Consider the following 16,486-nt stretch of genomic DNA (forward strand, 5'->3'; position numbering starts at 1 on the left):
AAACAGAACTGTAAAAGGTAGTAGCTATATGGTGTTCATTTTCTTTAATCAGTCATAGCCTGTATGAGCATAGTCACTCAACAAAAGCATCTGTTAGAAGGTATTCAGTTTAAATATATGTTCAACATTTGAATGAACACTATTTGCTGATAAAATAACACAGGTCTGTCTGAAATTATAGGGACAATGGTATACAATATAGCTAAGGTGATGTTTTACTATGTTTCCTGAATTATAATATCAGTTTGTAGGCTCTTAAATGACCCACAGCCATATGTACACTTTCTCTCTTATCTTCTACTTCCCTAAATCTGCTCTCTCTCCTACTCCCTATTTATCCTGTTTAATAATTACTGCCATGAACCTGCTTAGGAAACAGTTTTCACAGCATCCCTTAACCCTTTCCCTGCAAATGACCTCATTCTCTACCTTACCAGCTCTTTTTGGTTTTCTTGGTCCACTCACAGCTCATGGTTGATGAGCACCAGTATAGGGATGGTAATACTCTTGTCTCAAGGGAAGCCATCCGTTTTAAAGTGAAAGCAGGCTATCTCAATCCAGTACAGTCACCTTCCAGCACATTTGAAAATATTTCTGTTACCCCTTCAGAAACTCTGTAAAATTAAAATTGCATTTTCTTTAGAGCCATTATTTAAGACAAATTTTTGTACTTTTCACTTTAATGTAACTGCTGATATCTGAGTACAGTTTTCTGGTGTTTTATGTTGTGTGTGTGCGGTTTTCACTGGGACTGTTGATTAGACTTGATGGTCATGGTTTGGTTTGGCACTCATGTTTACTATGTGTCTGTGAGAAAATAGTTTCTGAGTTTCAAACAACTGATGCAAAAATATTTAGAACATAGCTGATTTGAAAACTGACACTCTCTTCAAGGTACAAATCCACTTAAGGAACTTTAGCCTAGAGCAGTTAAACCCTAGGGACAGTTTTGAATTTTTATAGTAGATTCTTTTGCCTAAGACATTTACTCTACTGATTATGAATAAGGAGTCCAGAAAGTTTAAGTTTTTCTGGAGTGGTGTGGCCTGCTATCAGCGGCATCTCTTGATGGCAAGTTGGAATGGCAGCCTTGATAGATGTCATGACATAGTACAGACTTCCCCACTCTGCCCCAGGAAGCACTGCTGTCTCCAGAAGATTGGGATGGATGTCCTTTAATGAGTTCCCAAGGTGAGATCAGTTAGGGTCACTAGTCTCCAGGTTTAAAGCTAGCAGGGTTCCTTTAAGTCTTTTGTGGTCCTTTGATACAGTGATATTCACTGAGAATTGAGTATAATGCACAGTATTTCCTAATCACACCTACCTGGGTACCACTCTCCCCCTGCCCTCACCCCCCACAAGGCACATCTGTGAACTTCTCTTGGGCATCACACTTCCTTGGAATCTAATTGAGAGAAACTGGCGTGGTGACTTGGGATTCAGAGTGGGGTTAACCTGGCTTGTAGTACTGGTTCTGTTGTTTACTCTGGGCACGTCAGTTAGTTCTGTAGTGTATCAATTTTCTATGAAATGAGGATACTACCACTCTTGTGTAGGAGACGAGAGAATAAAATTATGTGGTGGTTAACAAAATGACTGCAGATCTAGGCCTTCAGATAGTTGTGTTTTCAGTTATGCATTCAACAGATGTGTGTAACCGCTTGCTGTGTGCTGGGGACATAGAGGTGACGAGAAGGGCAAGGTGCCTGCCCTCAGGAGCCAATGAGTTCTCCCCTCTTGAAGATGATAACGGGGGTGAGTTGTGCATTGTGGTTTAAGGTAAAGCCTCCAAAGTGTGTGCATCTTTCTTTCCCATAGACTGAGGGTTTAAGTCAGAGGTTGAAGCAGGTGAAAAGGATGACAGACGTTTCTCTGAGGTCATCCATAAAGCACTGGAGAGTGGATGGTGGTCTGACTCCAGGGATGATAAAATTCTCTTAATTTAGTTAATAGACCTTGACTGAGGATCTGATTTACCTGGGAGACCTCAATTAGTGATTCGTGAAAGAGAAGCAATGGTCATGCAAGACCAAGAAATCAAAACAGTTCCCCAAAGTTAAATAATACCTATTGGTCTCTGACTTCTGATTACTTCTATAAGCCTTCTTATATATTACTTCTGTAAGACTGCAAGGAGATCAGACCAGTCAATCCTAAAGGAAATCAGTCCTGAATATTCATTGGAGTGACTGACATTGAAGCCGAAGCCCCAATACTTTGGCCACCTGATGCAAAGAACTGACTCCTTAGAAAAGACCCTGATGCTAGGAAAGATTGAAGGTGGGAGGAAAAGGGGCCAACAGAGGATGAAGTGGTTGGATGGCATTACAAACTTGATGGACTTGAGTTTGAGCAAGCTCCAGGAGTTGGTGATGGGCAGGGAAGCCTGGCATGTTGCAGTACATAGGGTCCCAAGGAGTTGGACACGACTGAGTGACTGAACTGAACTGAAAGTTTGTTAATACCTGTGGGTCTCTGACTTCTGATTACTTCTGTAAGACTAGTCATCAAGCATACTTGCCTTGGCCTATTTTACACATGTTTTTCTGTGACTGGTAACTTGAAGTTATCAGTTCCTTTAAGTCTTGTCTTATCCTTATCTTCCCCAGGGGCCCAGTGGTTAAAAAAAAAAAAACCTGCCTGCAATGCAGGAGATTTGGGTTTGATCCCCTTGGGTTGTGAAGTCCTCTGGAGTAGGAAATGGCAGCCCACTCCAGTATTCTTGCCTGGGAAATCCCATGGACAGAGGAGCCTGACAGGCTACAGTCCATGGGGTCAAAAAGTCTGACACGGCTGAGCACTTCCTTTGGTGAGGTAATAGTCACTGAGAGTCTTACATAGTGTAATGTAATTTATTCAAGGATTTTATGAGGTTGTTTGTTTATTTGTTGCCAAGAGAGATAACTCTCACTTTTAAAATCTTCCAGTATAAAATTGGCAGGTCACTTTGGAGGCTTGCTGGCCTGTTACTTCGTAGGTCTCGAAGGGTCCTCAATAGCTTTTTGAGGAATATCATTGGCCTTCCCTCAGGTCTGTGGCCTTCCGCCTGGGAATCTCTCCTGGTAAGGCCTCTTAATTTTCATAAGAGAATGTCATTTCTGTTCTCAGTGTAACTAACTTAGTAACGAAGCTTGTGAGTCTTCTCTCAACTCAGCAGCCAAGTATTGCTCTCCTCCAACTTACCCATCAGTGTAACCTCCTCCCTCGTTGCCATCTGAAACTCAAGTGGAAACTTGCTTCTGGCAGCTGCCAGAAAGGTCAGTAACGGTCCTGTTCATCTAGATACCTTCAGTTTCATCCTTAAAATAAGGAAGATGCCCAAAGTCAATGTTCTGTGCTTTGAACCACCAAGTCAACCATATGGAATCCAGTGCAGTCAGCCTTAGGAGTTAAGAGTCTTATGAAACGTGCTGTTTTGTTTACCAGGAAGGCATGTTCCTGGTATCACACACACCCTCTTGATGAGCAATCCTGTGAGGTATTTCTGTCTTGTTTCTTTACAAAAATTGTAGAGACATTGTTTTGTTTCACTTTATATCCCCCATGAGTCACTGGGTTAGCGAAAAAGTTCTTTCGGGTTTCCCATACCATCTTATGGAAACAGCTGAGTGAACTTTATGGCCAACCCACTATTTTTGTCGACTGCAGACCTGCACTGACCACTCTCCCCCAGCTTCATTTTATTTACATTCCCCAACTCGGAGTTTCTTCTAATGTACTTTTTTCATTGTTTCAAAATATTGCTGCATAGTTATTGTGTATATATTTGATGGGTATCTTAAACCCTTTTTGGTGAATGTAGGATATGAATTACTCAGAAAATAAGATGAAGAATTTAAATGTTTTATTTGATAAGAATAAGGGCCAGAGAAAAGATTTACTGTAACTACTCATGCTGAGAAAATGCCTGTTTTGCAAATTACCTTATACCCATCTTTTAAGTGCCACCATTTTGGCTAAAACCCCTTCAAGATTTTCCTAATAATAGCCTCCCAGGAGCACACACATCTCCATCTTTTCTTTTCTCTGTTCTGAGTCTCATTCCTTCTTGTCTAGTCCATAGGCTTGTATTCAATTCAGGTAATTTATATAAAAAGCATGTTGCCAATTGTAATATGCTCCCCAAAGGTAAGGATTCATTTTCTTTACCACTGACATCATTTTTGACTTCTGCAGTTTCTTTTCTTTTCCATCCCTGAGGACATTTTAAATGTTCTGAGCATTCTAAGCACTTTCTTTCTGAGGGATCTCTTTCCTTTCCAGTTTCCCATTTAGTTTTTCCCTAACGTGTCCGTTTCAGTACATTTGTTCATCTAATTACCTCCCTTGACTCAGCTGTGATGTTGATAAAGGTTATAGAGGAAGTACAGTTCTCTTGAGAGGTATTGTTCCATCTTGCCATTAAATTTTGTTACACTGTTCTCTAGGTGAAGGAAAGGCAGGAAGCACGGTTTTCTCTGCCACTTGTGAATAAAGATTTGATGGTGTTCTCCAACGTTCCCTTGGCTAATTATCGAGCATCTCTTAATTACCAAGTACTCTTAGGTTCCATGTGGATACAGAGAGCAGGAGGGTTATTCTCTATCCTTAAGGAGTATCCTGTGTGAACAACTATGCCTAAGAAAGGTTGTCTTTAAAATGTATCCTTAATCAGGATGGGGAATACATGTAACTCCATGGCTGAGTCATGTCAATGTATGACAAAACCCACTACAATATTGTAAAGTAATTAGCCTCCAACTAATAAAAATAAATGAAAAAAAAAAATGTATCCTTCGCACTAGGAGAAGCAGTACAGTGTCCAGAAGAATTCAGGAACCAGAGATTTCTTATGTAAAGTGCTTGAATAAAAAACTAATAAAGGAGGTGAAATTTATCTTCAGCATCAAAAGATGCAAATGAGTGTGGGATAGAAAGGATAGGAAAGTGCTGTCCATCCAAGGCTAGAGATACAGACCCTTTTGAATGAACTCAATGATAGTATCACTTCTGTCAGAACAAACTTAAACTAAATTTCACTGAAGGATCAAAGCTTTTTTAAGCTGGAAGTCACTTTATGATTATCTTTACCAATAAGATACCTGAGCCCGGAGAGGTGACTTTGAACAATTCACTTCACATGACAGCAGTAACATGTTACACAGAATTGTTGTTGTCACTAAGTCATGTCCCACTCTTTGTGAGCCCATGGACTGCAGCATGCCAGGCTTCCCTGTCCTTCACCATCTCCCAGAATTTGTTCAGATTCATGTCCATTGCATCAGTGATGCCATCCAACCATCTCATCCTCTGTCATCCTCTTCTCCTGCCTCCAGTCTTTCCCAGCATCAAGGTCTTTTCCAATGAGTCAGCTCTTCCTTTCAGATGGTCAAAGTATTAGTGTTTCAACACCAGTCCTTCCAATGAATATTCAGGGTTGATTTCATTCAGGATTGACTGGTTTGATCTCCTTGCTGTCCAAGGGACTCTCAAGAGTCTTCTCCAGCACCACAATTCAAAAGCATCAATTCTTCAGGGCTCAGCCTTCTTTATGGTCCACCTCTCACTTTTGTACATGACTACTAGAAAAACCATAGCTTTGACTGTATGGACCTTTGTCAGCAAAATGATGTCTCTACTTGTTATTTCACTGTCTAGGTTTGTTATAACTTTATATATATAAATAAAAGCTCCTAGTTCTGTACCAGATGAAGTTGATTAAACCCAGAACATGGAGTAAGGAACTGAGTGTGTGTGTCAGATTCTCCCTGAATGAGCATGAAGCCACATAGATATGTACTTACCTATGACACACTCCTTAAGAGAGTGTTTTGTTGGTGGTGTTTTTTACATGGACCATTTTTTTAAGTCTTTATTGAATTTGTTTACAATACTGTTTCTGTTTTGTGTTTTGGTTTTTCAGCCATGAGGCATGTGGGATCTTAGCTCCCCAACTAGGGATCAGACCAGCACCCCCTGCATTGGAAGGCGAAGTCTTAACCATGGGACTGCCAGGGAGATCCTTTAAGAGAGTGTTGAAAATTAAATTTTACATCAGGGAATATCAATCATGTGATCGCATGCATTTTGTGAACCAGGGATGCTCCATGTGCCAGATTGTTAGTTCATCCAATAAGAAACTTTACTAAGCCTCTGGAATGTTCCAGGCTCTGTTCTAGACACAGGGGACTTAGCAGTGATCAAAATAAAGTCTCTGCCTTCTGAGAGTTTACATTTTACCAGGGAACACAGACGATTAGTAAATATAAAAATGCATTTAGTAGTCAGAAGTACCTGGAAGGATGACATGGTGCATAAAGAGAAGAGTTAGAGCAGGTGAATTATTTCTGAACCGCGATCCAGCAAGGTAACATTTTAGCAGATACCCGAAAGGGGATGAGGAGAGAAACACCTTGTGTATTTAGGGGAAGACTGTTCTGGGAGAGGAAACAGAATTACCAAGGCTTGGACCAGGGACTGTGCTTGGTGGATTTGGGGAGCGGTAGGAAGGTCAGTGTGGTTGGAGTGCGTTGGCAGAGGAGAATGTGGGGGTGAGGGTGGGAGGTACAGAGCCCACATCACAGCAGGCGTGTGGGCATGGGGTGGACTTTGGATTTTGTTTTGAGTGTAATGAGAAATGTTTAAGCAGAAAAGCGGCAAGATGTCATGACATTTAAAAGGAATCTGTCTGGTTGTTGAGGAAAGAGTGAGCTCTGGGGCAAGGCAAGATGGGGATTGGGGGCTATCATGTAGGAGATGCTTCCAGTGATCCAGGTGAGATGTAGTGGAGGCCTACACTTGGGGCTTGGGGTGGAGGCACTGATGGCTGTCAGACCTGAGAGAGGTTAGAGTATAGCTACTGGGATTTCTCCGTGGATTGAATGTGAAGAGTAAGAGAGGAGTCATGGGTGACATCTTGGTTTGGGGTACAAACAGCTAGAAAAGCACATTTGCCAGTGACTAATATGGGAAAATAGCAGAGAGAGAAGGTGGCGTTGAGGACATCAGCGTTTCCAGTTTGGCACATGTGAGTTTGAGATGCCTCTGAGAAATCCAGAGGGGGGATGACAAGGAAGTTGTTGGATAAGTAAGTCTGATGTTCACAGGAACATTTAGAGTCTAAATTTGTCAACAGAGATGCCATTTAAAGCCGGTGTGTCTGGATAAGTTGAGCAGGACACTGTATGTGAATACAGCAGGGGAGAGAGCCAGAGGGAGCGCGAGGCTGTGGGAGGTAAGTGTTGCATGGGAGTCAGGTGTGATCCGCCAGGCATAATGCTGGTGAAGGCTTGAAAACATGGAACTTGAGACTTGACCATTGGATTTGACAGAGTGAGAATCCCTAGGGATCTTTTTTTCTTTCTTTAAGAATTGCTTCTATTTTTTTCTTTCTTTCTTTTTGGCTGTGCTGGGTCTTCGATGCTGCTCACGGGCTTTCTCTAGTTGCGGAGAGTGGGGGCTGCTCTCCAGTTGCAGTGCATGGGCTTCTCACTGTGGTGGCCTCTCTTGTCGTGGAGCATGGACTCCAGGGCATGCAGGCCTCAGTAGTTGTGGCACATGGGCTTAGTTGCCCCGAGTCATGTGGGATCTTCCTGGACCAGGAATTGAACCATGTCCCCTGCATTCGCAGGCGGATTCTCAATCTCTGGACCATCAGGGAAAGCCATCACTGGGGATACTGACAGAGGGGAGTGTTGGCGACACGCTGGAGAAAACAGCCTGATTGGAATGGATGTAAAAGAGAATGGGAGGAGAAGAAATTTATACAGCAAACCCAATTCTTTCAGTTATTTCTGCTGTCCATTACAAGGTAATAGAGAAATGGTGCAGAAACTGGAGGGAGAAATTGGGGATATTTTTTCAGGCAGGAAATAGATCTGGCCTGTATGCATATGTAAGTGCTCCAGAGGAACAAACTGGCTGAAGTAGGTGACAGGGGCTGGGGTCTCATGCCCAAACGAGAGGTTGGTTTTAGGAGCACAGAAATTTGTCTGCCCTAACAAGAGGGGAGGAGATGGTGCCTGAAAAGTACTGGCAGGGGTTTTACCCAGGCATGGAAAGCGTGGAGAATGGGTGCTTTTATTTTCTCAGTGGTTGGGAAGACAGGTTTCTTGCTTGAGGCTAGAAGGAGACTTGGTCCTGAGTGGCAAGCTATCCCATGTGATGCCTTGATATGCAGTGAACTCAGCAGCTCTGAGGTTCTGTCAGGGCGGGAACCATTGTCTTGTTCAGTTGGATTCCCAGCACTTAGCATCTTGCCTGGCGCGAGGCAGGTGCTCTAAGCGCGTCATCCCAAGGTGGAGCTTGCTCCACTGGCTCAGGGATTTGTTTGTGACAGCCACAGGCAGGAAGGCCAAAGGGCTTGTGGGCCAAAGGGCACAAGATGCACGCCCTTTGTTCATAGATTAGGACTTTCAAAACAGCACAGCAGACTGTGTCCCCAAATTCTAAAACAGCAGCAAATGCTGTTTGTATAAAACCTAAATGATAACTTTTAGACTCATTTCCATGGTGCCCTGTTAGCATTAGCACTACCATTGTACCCTGCTATATAATAAATAATCTTAGACCTTTATTGATTATTGATACAAATGTTAGTCCCTAACCACTTTTTATATGTCTTAAAGTTTTGAAATTCAAGTGTACCTGCCATAACATAAACACTAGACTCTGAAACAGAAAGAAACAGCCAGCAGGGCACTCGGCCACATGCAGGGCCTTTCTGAGCCTGGGGCCACATGTGAGCACACAGGCCGCACGTCCGTGGAGCTGGCCTGGTACATGGTTACCGGCTGAATCTGATCAAACACACCCATGGACTGTAGACCCAGGGGCACTGGCCGGAGCTAGGACTTCAGGAGAAGATAGCATTCCATGTTTACATTTCTTTTAAACGTTTAAGAAAGGTCAAATCTGAAAGAGAAGCTGCCATCATCACAGATGGACAGAGATGAGGGAATAGCAGTGTTCTAAGAAAGTTAGCAGAAGATGCATCCACACTGTTAGGAACTTTCATCACTGAAAACATGCCTTAAGGCTGTCTCCCGAGTCAGAATTCCCCAAATCACAGTAGTGGGAAAGGGAAGGTGGGAAAAGTGAAACTAGTCAATATCAGAGGTTACAGTTTGTTGTCAGTATAGATGTGGCGTTGATGACTGATTAAAAAAGAAAAGACATAAGAAAATCCTCCCCGTTCGTTTCTCAGACTCCAGCAGAGAAGGACAGTGTGAATGGAAGTTTAGATCCAAGGCATGAGTAAGGTGGGGGCTTCCCTGGTCGCTCAGATGGTAAAGAATCTGCTTGCAATGCTGGAGACCCGGGTTCAGTCCCTGGGTCGGGAAGATCTCCTGGAGAAGGAAATGGCAACCCATTCCAGTATTCTTGCCTGGGAAACCCCATGGACAGAGGAGCCTGGTGGTCTACAGTCCATGGGGTCACAAAAAGTCTGACACAGCTGAGCAACTAACATCACATACCCATAAGGTGACTGATTTTGTAGCTGCTTTAAAATTGACTTGTTTCAAAGGTTGCTTTCCAAAAATAGTATCTAAAAGACCTTTTTGAAGACATTTTCCAACATTGTTCCCCTTTTACTGGGAAAAAAAAATTAACTGAATGAGATGTATATATACACCTATGCTCTGCTGTGAGCATTTGTCTTCCGTGGTAATGATTCTGTTACCAGATAATGCAAGTGTGAAGGTTAGGCCACCAAGGGAACTTCTGTAGAGTTCTGAGAATAGTAGAAATCGTACTTTTTAAGTCTGAGGATCTCTGAGTAGAGAGGTTGGTTCCGGGATGACTTATAGGAGAGGAGAATCCATTTTACAGTGTTGTCAGGGGATTGGGGTTGAGGGGGTAGGCCTGGGAAAGAATGGTTGTCAGAGGTCACTGGAAATCAAGGAAAATCTGAGTGTTCATCGTGAAAAGAACATGGACATGTCCATGCCCCCTTTCCATTTGCCCTTTCACCTAAACTTGTTAATTTTCCTGCCCCATCATCCCTCAGTATCCTGAGGGTTTGGTTCCTGTGGGCCCTCCACCCCATACAGAATTCACAGATAGTCAAGTCCCTTATAAAATGTCATAATGTTTGCATATAACCTATGCACATCCTCCTTTATACTTTAAATCATCTCTAGATTACTTGGAATACCTATTATGATGGAAATACTATGTGAATTATTCCTTGTTCTTCAGTCACTAACTCATGTCCAACTCTCGGAGACCCCATGGACTGCAGCACACCAGGCTTCCCTGTCCTTCATCGTCTCCCAGAGTTTGCTCAAACTCATGTCCATTGAATTGGTGATGCCATCCAACTGTCTCATCCTTTGTTGTCCTCTTTTCCTCCTGCCCTCAATGTTTCCCAGCATCAGGGTCTTTTCCAATGAATCAGTCCTTTGCATCAGGTGGCCAAAGCGTTGGAGCTTCAGCTTCAACATTAGTCCTTCCAGTGAATATTCAGGACTGATTTCCTTTAGGATTGACTGGTTTGATCACCTTGCAGTCCAAGGGGCTCTCAAGATTCTTCTCCAGCACCACAGTTCAAAAGCATCAAATTCAAGTTTTATTTTTTGGAGCTTTCTGGACTTTAAAAAAAATATTTTTCATCTATGGATGCTAAACTTGAGGATATAGAGGGCTGACTGTGTTGTGAACAGTGTGACTTGACCATGGCAGTCAGGGCCTTTAAATTTTTCTTTCTTCAGAAACAAGCTTAGCTTATCATCCAGTGTCACTGGAACTTGCCTGCTCCAGTCATTTGTGACACAATTTAGTCAGCTACAGAGAGCCCGGGAAACAAGTGTCCCCCAAGGTTGCACACCCGGAGCAGTGCCCACCTTAAAGCAGCTTCATCAGGCATGGTACCTGCACGGAGACCTGTTCTCTTGGAGATGATGAGAACCCAGAATCCCTCCCAGGATGGAGGTATTTGATGCCCATATCAACCCAAGGAGAATGTAAGCTGTTTTGCATCAAGTTACTGTGTTCATGAGAAAAACAAACCTTGTTTGCATATTCAAGGTAGGGATGATGGGTTGACATGATGGCTAAGTTCTCTTAACACCTGGTATAGTGCCTTTTAAAAAGTATATATTAAATTCCTTTTCTACTTGTTATCAACTCTCCCAAAATTAGCACCTTGTTTTGGACCTTGTTTTCCAGTTATTTCAGCAATGTGTTTCACTTACTGTCTTTACCACACAATTTTACCATTCATCATTGGTTAACACTTTTGAAGAAGTGATCATACCCAGAAAAGTCAGGTGACAGTCACTTGCCTGAATCTCATCATCACACAGGGTTACATTAATGAATACAATTATATGTTCCCACAGGCCAAATCTGTTTTGTAAATAAAGTTTTATTGAAACACCCCTGTACTCCTTCACCAGCATCCTGTCTGGGGTTCCCTTTGACCCGTATCAGCAGGATTGCGTCATTGCCACAGAGACCATATGGTCCACCAAACCATTTGCTGACTCTTTACCAAAAAAGAAAAAAGACTTGCTGATCTCTGTATTAGAATGTATAGACACCTGCCTCTCTAAAAGAGGAGAATTGACATTAAATAGGGTGGGCAGGTCGGTTCCATGCCTCACCAGGGCCTGTGTGACCTGTACCCCGCTGTCCCACTCTTTGCTACTCAGTGTATTTGGTTGAGAGAATTTGGGGGTAATTTTGATTATAGGTGGTTTTCACCTTGTGTTGATTGCAGAACCTATATCTAGCTTAAGATACAATCCTCCTTGGTTACCATAATTGGACTCATCCTTAGCCAGCAGCTCTCCCCTACCTAGGAAAACCAAGTATAAAAATTATTAACAGGAGCATACCCAGTGGAGGTATATGGTTCCTGTGGCCAGTAGCATCAAAATTGATGTACTTGCCTCCGGAGAGCCATGATAACCTTTCCTCACTAATCAGAATCAACCTCTCTCATTCTTCATTCATTCTTTCTTTCAGTCTTCATGATTTTTGTCTTGATAGACCACCTTTTAAGATAATTTGTGTGTGTACTTAGGTTGACCTTGAGAGTCCCAAAGTTCAGGGTGCCTCGGTGTTGATTGGCTTCTTCTTCCTACTCACCCCATATCCTTGAATACTTGAGTCTTGAACATGGCAATATCTGCTTTTAAGGAAGTAATATACTCTTTTCCTTTTATCTGAGTCCTCCCTAGCAGCAAATAGAATACAGTTGACCCTTGAACAACATTAGTTTGAACTGTGCAGGTCTATTGATATAGGGATACTTTTCACTAGTAAATACCACATACAGGACTATGATCTGAGATTGGCTGATGCTGTGAATGGAGGAAGCGTGGATACAGAGGGCTGACTATCCATTATAGGCAGATTAATCTCAAGTTGTTCAAGGGTCAGCTATATAAAAATTGATCACTAGGTCTCATGTTTACTAAATTCAAATAATCTTAAAAGACATTTCCCCCAAAGCTCTGCACTTCTGTGTCATTTTAACGCAAATTCAGGGTCCAGAGATAGTAGCTCTCCTGGCCTGAACGCACTGTCACATGCATGTGGCAAGAGCTTCCTCTTGGCAAGGAGCTCGCTTACGTACTACTTTTTCGGGGGAGTAGTCTTTCCCATTGATTGGACTTTGTACTGAGTAAGAAGGGCCACCATCATCCCTAAGCACAGAGAAGGGAACGGGAGGAGCCCTGTATCCTACTTTCCTTACAACTCCACTGGCATGTATATTCCCAGGAATATAAAGTCAGATTAGAACTTACCAGCAACCTTAGATTAAGTATTAACTCTTATCCCTATATCTTCAAGGAGCCAATCAAGCTTTTAGGCTGTGGAGCAGGACTCCATCAAAATCAAAAGCTTCTCTAAAGAAAAACATTATTTGAAACATCAACATAATTAGAGGAGTTCTCATTCTTGGAAGAGTGTCTGCAAATACGAAAAAAAGGTTTTAAAACTTTATATAAATCAATAAATGAATATTTTAAAGTTGACAAAGAATTTGGACAGTTCATGGGAGTTACTTTTCAAGCAAATACATACAAGCATCTCCAATATGTCCCAATTAAAATAAAGCACTATTTTCTGCACCTAATAAAATGGTAAGGACATCTTTAAAACAGTAACAGCCAGTGTTTATAAGGCTGTGGTCAAACTGACAGTTTAAATGGACAAAATCCTTTTAAAAACTGTTTGGCACAGTATATGAGAAAGTAGGTAACATGTCGAGGGAGGCATGAGAAATAAAACTGGGTAAGGAGTTTGGACTAGATTCTGTAGACAGTAAACCCTGCTGGTTCTGAGAGTTGCTTGAAGTATTTTAGACCCATCATTCTGAGGGGGAGTGAGAGGGAGGAACAAACACTAAGTTGGGGTGTGTGTGTGTGTGTGTGTGTGTGTGTGTAGGGAGAAACAAAAACAGCTGGGGTGTGCGTGTGGTAGTTGCCCAGTCATGTCCAGCTCTTTGTGACCCCATGGACTGTAGCCTGTGTGCGTGTGTGTGTAGAGGGAGAAATAAGACTAACAGCTGGGGGTGTGTGTGTGTGTTAATTGCTTAGTCATATCCAACTCTTTGTGACCCCATGGACTGTAGCCTGCCAGGCTCCTCTGTCTATGGGATTCTCCAGGCAAGAATATTGGAGTGGGTAGCCATGCCCTTCTCCAGGGGGATCTTCCCGACCCAGGGATCGAACACAGATGTCTTGCATTGCAGGCAGATTCTTTACCATCTGAGCCAGTTTGGTAAATATTTTACATTTGTAGATCGTCAGACTTTATGTAATCTAGGTTGTGTCCTCAGCTTGACAAACCAGGAGACTGAAGACTAAAAAATATGGAAATCCCTTCCCCATGGTTCAGGTAGGAGTTATGAGCTCAGATGAACTAGATAGACTCTTCTGAGTTCCAGTTTTCTGTTTTTCTTTTTACTCTTAAAGGGTTTATGGAACTTCTTGGTAGTATTTACAAATGTAGAATTTTAATAATCTTGTGTAGATTTTAATATTTTATGATTGAATATGTAAACATTAACTTTTAAATAAGCTTTAAAAAGAATTCCGGCTCTTTCCCATTTGTAAATATTTTGACTTGCCAATATAAATAATTAGATAATCTTCATAGATTTAATAGAGTAAAGACTAGAGAAACACTCATTCTTTTGATCATTGATTTTTTTTTTTTTACTGTCTACTTTGTGCTCTGCACTCTTACTGTGCTTTCAGAATATAAAACAAATAACCTCCAGGGCTGCTCTCCAGGAGCAGGAGTGATGGACATTTGCTTAAAATAAATCAAACAAGTTTTTCTATATTGAACATTTATTGTTCTGTTGCTAAGTCATGTCCGACTCTTTGCAACCCCATGGACTGCAGCACACCAGGCTTCAATGTCCTTCACCATCTCCTGGAATTTGCTCCAACTCCTGTTCCCTGAGTCACTGATGCCGTCCAGTGACCTCATCCTCTGTCACCCCCTTCTCCTCCTGCCCTCAGTCTTTTCCTAGCATCAGGGTTTTTTTCCAGTGAGTCAACTCTTCACATCAGGTGGCCAAAGTATTGGAGCTTCAGCTTCAGCGCCAGTTCTTCTAATGAATATTCAGGGTTGATTTTCTTTAGGATTGACCGACTAGATCTCTTTGCAGTCCAAGGGACTCTCTAGAATCTTCTCCGGCACCACAGTTCATAAGCGCATAATAAACATAAGTGATTACAAAAATTATATAACCCTATAATAGAGATAAATGTAAATTCAAAGTAGGAACCAAGATTTAGATGGAAAATCACAGAAAAGGTACTTGAGCTTGATCTTCAGAGGTTACTAGGAATTTCTCAGACTGATGAGGGGAGTCAGCATGGAGAAAAGGCATTCTAAGAAAAAGAAACTGTGCAGAATCATGAAACAGCATGGTACTTGTGGTGAGCTGAGATAATTAGATGTGTCTGAAGTCAGATTGGTTAGAGATAAGGTGTCAGAACGTGACTCAGTGGGACGTTGTTCTGCTCGTGTCATGCATGGTTCTAAATACCTTTACACAGTAGTTTTACTTTACGCCATTGATTTCCATTTTATGGATGGTGAAACTAAGTCCAAGAAAAGGAAAACAACTTGAACAAAATCTAATCAGTAGTGGGGTCATGATTTGAAATGTGGCAGACTCTTTTTCCTGTCTTCCCTCCCCCCCCCCGGAGGGTTTCGAGCATTGAATGGTTTTCAAGCTTGCTGTCACGGTGGTGCAGAAGATAGGTAAAAGGCTGCAGGTAGCAAGCTTGGATACAGCCATTTGCAAGAATCAAGACAAAGGATAATGAAGGCCTAATCTTGGAGCAAAAGTATTTAGGAGAGAAAAGCCACAGAACTTAGTCTTGATTTGATGGAGCTACTAAAGAATTTCTGGCTTGGAAAACTGAATAGATGTACCACTCATCAGACTGAAGAACAGACGTGCAGGATTCAGTGTAGAACAACTTTAGTTGTGGTATTCATGGAATATTCAGATCAAGAGGTCTGGAAAACAGTGGGATAGTCAGATCAAGAGATGAGATAAAGCTTTAGCATCATCAGCCTGGATTATCATTGAAATCCTTCTTATAGATGCTACAAACCACTTAGAGCCTATAGTGAGATAAGAGGGCTAGAGAGGGAAACTCTAGGGCACTGCTTCTCAGAATATAGTCTACCCAGGGGCTGGCTGTGCACCAGTTGTTTATCACTGGTCCATGGTGAGAGATGGGATTTGCTTCAGCATGTAATTGTTGCATGTAAATAAGCTTGCTATTTACTTGAGCTGACTTTAACAAATCTTAGCAAGACATTGCATTGCTTTGCATTGCTTAGCATCCTGATTTTGCAAACTCCTTTTTCTTTTTTTGTTGCAGATCATATTTAGTATCACTGACATCGAGAACATTTAAACTTTGGGTAGAGGGAAGTGGTAGCCAAAGGGTCAGAAGGTATGGTGTGAGTGGTAGAGTGAAGAACAGAAGAATGGGAAGTTCAGTTATTCTAACGGGTTCATGGTTTAAATGAGCAGGTGGCCAGCACAGCCACAGAGAGGTCAGATAAGATTGAAGACTAAAAGTTACTGGATTTGGCCATTTTAGGGTCATCGGTAGTATTTTAGGAGCTTTGCCCCCTGCTTGCTCTTTTACTTTCTTCTCTCTCATCTTTATCCACCAATCTACCTTCTAAATACTTATCAAACCTGTACTTTCACCGTGTATACCAAAGACCTCTTTGACTCTAAAATACTTTTGAATTCAGTCTTCCTTTTTCCTTATCTCTTGGGTGATCTGAAGTTACTGATCCCTCTTTCCTTCCTATCATATTCCTTCATCTATAATGTACTGACCTTGGTATTCCTTTTCACACCCCACCCACCATTCTGTGCCCATTTCTTCTACACACACTGCATGTTTTTAATGACATCCATTTGTTCCACTATGTGTGTGCATGCTAAATTTCTTCAGTCATATCCAACTCTTTGAGACCATATTGACCATAGATAGCCCTCCAGGCT

General features: G+C 42.0%; 1 protein-coding gene across 5 annotated transcripts in view; it reads left to right on the plus strand.

Annotated features, from left to right (window-relative positions):
* Nucleotides 1-16,486, plus strand: part of EYA1 (EYA transcriptional coactivator and phosphatase 1) — a 181,445-nt gene that overhangs the window by 79,363 nt on the left and 85,596 nt on the right. The window lies entirely within an intron of this gene.

Source organism: Muntiacus reevesi, chromosome 12 (assembly GCF_963930625.1).
Source record: "Muntiacus reevesi chromosome 12, mMunRee1.1, whole genome shotgun sequence".
Classification (NCBI taxonomy): domain Eukaryota; kingdom Metazoa; phylum Chordata; class Mammalia; order Artiodactyla; family Cervidae; genus Muntiacus; species Muntiacus reevesi.